The sequence below is a fragment of the Trichosurus vulpecula genome, chromosome 1 (genome assembly GCF_011100635.1).
Source record: "Trichosurus vulpecula isolate mTriVul1 chromosome 1, mTriVul1.pri, whole genome shotgun sequence".
Classification (NCBI taxonomy): domain Eukaryota; kingdom Metazoa; phylum Chordata; class Mammalia; order Diprotodontia; family Phalangeridae; genus Trichosurus; species Trichosurus vulpecula.
In genome coordinates, this window is record NC_050573.1 from 517,295,738 (window position 1) to 517,299,450 (window position 3,713).

Genomic DNA, 3,713 nt, shown 5'->3' on the forward strand with positions numbered 1-3,713 from the left:
AAAATTCTGCATCTCAAACATGTAAAATAATCTTTGGTCATCGCTATGACTCCCAAACGTTTCTCTAGAATTCTGGACAAAAGTGATGAGTTATCATTGGTATACAGGAACCACCCTCCCCACAGTTGAGGTCAATTGTTGTGAAGCTCAAATGAGGTAAACTATGGAAAGCTCTTCACAAGACTTAAAGTGCTATACAAATGTCAGTTGCTGTTATTATCATGATTCCTAGAAAAAAACGTTTTCTAATCTCTGAGGCTTTTAAGTGAGGTCAGAGTTTTGCTAAATTTTGGCACCTGAATTACTGACATTCAAAAGAAGTTTCCACTTCTCAAATTACTTGCCTCTGAAGCTCATTTGAGTCTTGCTCTGGCACAGACTACTCAGTGTTTCCCTGCTTTAAACTTTTCTAGGAAAAAAGTTCTAGATGAATAAATAATTATTTAGAATGGCACGATAGAAAGAATAATGGATTTGGAGTCATAAGGTCTATGTTTGAATCCTACTTTTGCTACTTACTACCCATGTGACCTCAGTCAAGTCTCCTATTCACCCTGGGTCTCAGTTTCCTCATCTGTTAAATGAGGTTACTGAACTATATGGCCTCTAAGGTTATTTTCCAGCTTTAAATCTATGATCCTATAAATGTTTTAAAAGTAGTATGTATGTTTAGGTATGAAGAATTATAATAAATTGATGTTGATGTTAATCAGCTGAGGCATAAACCCACAACTGTCCAAATTTGTGTTCAGAAAAGGTCTTACAAAAATGGCACTAGCTAAAACCTTTAAAATTCACGATTCCATCAGTTTGGGGTACTTCTTCAACCAACAGTACTTGAAAGCCCTTGATATTCCATCTGTGTGGATCTAGTAACATGAATCAAAGAAATATCGGTCTGGAACAAGAAGGGACTCCAAAGACCATGTGGTCTAAACCTTTCATTTTGCAGATGAGCAAACTGAGAACTAGGGAGATAAAACTGATGGCTCATGTCACACAAGGAGTTAGTATCAGAGGTGGAATTTTCATATTTTGCATTTCTCTTGACACAGAGCCAGTGCTCTTTCATCTCATCTTGTTCAGTTCTTGAATTCATTTCCCATAATTGTCCATAAAGAATCTATTCAAACACTGAAGATCTTCCTCTTATTTTTTTTTACTTTTTAGTATCTCAAAATCATTTTTTCTACACTGTGGCTACAGTCATGAGTATGTTTAAGCTTCAGAAGAGGCTTACCTCTTATGTTCTTCAATGTGAAAAGAAGGTATGGCTTGATCCCAATGAGACCAGTGCAACTGACAACACACATTTCAGGCAGCAGATCAAGAAGCTGGACTGATCATCCTGAAGCCTGCTACTTCCACTCTTGTTTCCAATGCCAGAAAAACACTGACTCAGTGCAAAGGTAGGCAGACATGTAATGACAAGAGAAAGGGTACTACCAATGCTCATATCCCTGACAAGGTGATCCAATTTAGGAGAATGAAGATTCGGCATTGTTTGCTCCAAAGATATCATGAATCCAAAAAGATTGACTGCTCTATGTGCCACAGTCTGTACTTCAAGATGAAAAAAACAAACAGATCTTCATGGAGCACATTCATAAAATGAAGACAGATGAGACCTGGAAGAAGATCCTGGTTTACCAGGCTAAGGCACACTGCTCCAGTACCAAGGAACCTCAAAAGCATTGGGAAGATTGTCTACAGGCTAAGAAAGAGGAGATCATCAACATTTTATCCAAGGAGGAAGAGACCAAGAAATTATTCTCCCCTGTCTCCTCTGTATGCAGTACCCCTCTAAAAAAGCTTATGTAATAAAACTTAACAAGCTACAAAAACAAAACCAACATTCCATTTAGATAGTCCATCTGTTGTCTCTCATTTTCACTAAGAGACCAGATCGGAATTCAGCATAAAAAGTTCTGGATATGGAGTCACAGGACTTAGATTCAAATCCTGACTCTATTCCTTATTACAATTGTGACTTTGAGCAAGTCATTCAAAGTGTCTGGGCCTCAACTCACTTGTAAAACAAGAAAGTTGGACTATATCATCTCTCGTCTCTTCCACTTCTAAATCCATGCTCTGATGATCCTTTTCTGCTGGAGGCAGCTAGATTTTGTGGTGGAAATGTTTGTACTGAAGTCAGGAAGACCTGATTTCAAATTCAATCTCAGGCACTTACTGATGTATGACTATGAGCAAGTCACTTAACTTTTCTCTACCTCAGTTTCCTTACCTGCAAAATGGGGATAATAATAGCACCTTCCTCCCAGGGTTGTTGTGAGCATCAAATGACAGAGATAATATTTGTAAAGCATTTAGATCAATACTTGCACATAACAGAGAAATCCAAGATTGCTAAGATCAAATGGGATAATATTTGTAAAGTGCCTAGTACAATGTCTAGAAAATACTAGGTTCTTAATAAATGCATTTCCATCCTTGGATCTTTCCTTCCTGATTCTATGGCATAGACAAGGTATTCAGGATATTTCCCATGTTCCCTGCAGGAGCACAAATAGAATGGAAACAGTTGGAATTAGTAAAAGAGTACAATCTCTTCATCAATGTTTAGAAGACACGAGAAAGTTATAGTTTATCCAGTAATTAGGTGTCTCAAAACATCACCAACACTATCCAAGAACCTTCAGAGGAAGATGGAGGTTATTTTGGAGACGTGTCTTCAAAAGGCACAACCTACTTCACATCACTAGGTTCTCTGCCAAGCAACCTCCAGTCCCAGGCATATAAGCATGCATTGGAAAATATCAGAGGTGCTAAGAACAACATCAGAAAACTCTTGTACCATCTCTATGAAGCAATTGAATGGACTTATCAAAGAAAGCAAGGTTCTGAGGATGGGCAGAATTGCCATAAGGCCCTATTTGAGCTGTGGATCAAGTGGAGTAGGAGCCAGTTCGAAAATGTCGATGGCGATACAAAGCTCTTGGAAATCCGGACTCTGGCCATGTCCCGTATCATTGCTCTGAAATTACAGTTGCCCTTCAGGGACCTCATGCCTCAAGGCCGGGGGCTCTCAAGCAGTATACAAATACAAGACAAGTTCCAACAGGCTTCTGATAACGTGCAGGAGCTTTATACCACCCTTTCACTAAATAACAGGTTTAAAGATCTAGACAAGCATCATCTGACCCAGAACCAATTCAAGCTCACTCAAGCCTGGGGAATTATAGAAGAATTGTTTTGTTTCTTAGAAGGTAGCATTCCTTCTGGTTGAAGTGTAAGACCACTTTCCCCCTCTCAATATCCCATCACAGGTAATGGCATTCCTTAAAGAAAAAAAATCTTGAATTAAGATATGGAATCAGGTTGATACTTTCAGATTCATGGTGAACAGTCTTATGCCAGTTCATACTTAATAACTGCACTCTGTATATTTTTCAGATTATGCAAATAAATTCACATTGAAAATTTAAAAAAAAGCACATCCAGCTGTTTTAAACAAGAGTATTTTGTGTTTACATCACTGAAGGGAACAACTTACCACATTGTGACATGAGTATTAATAATTAACTTCACATGAAGAAAATTGAGGCTACATGGACACATTTATTCCTTTACAATGACTAACTCTTGAAGAGGTGTTATGTTGAGAGCTATTATATTGAAGCTATTATATATTTAGAGTTAGAGAAACCTGGATTCAAATCCAGCCTGATGCCTTTTGAAAGTTACGTGCAGAA

At 38.0% G+C, this 3,713-nt stretch overlaps 1 pseudogene; it reads left to right on the top strand.

Annotated features, from left to right (window-relative positions):
* The first annotated feature begins 1,208 nt into the window (after window positions 1–1,208).
* Window positions 1,209–3,304, top strand: LOC118841048 (annotated as a pseudogene).
* Window positions 3,305–3,713: the final 409 nt, after the last annotated feature.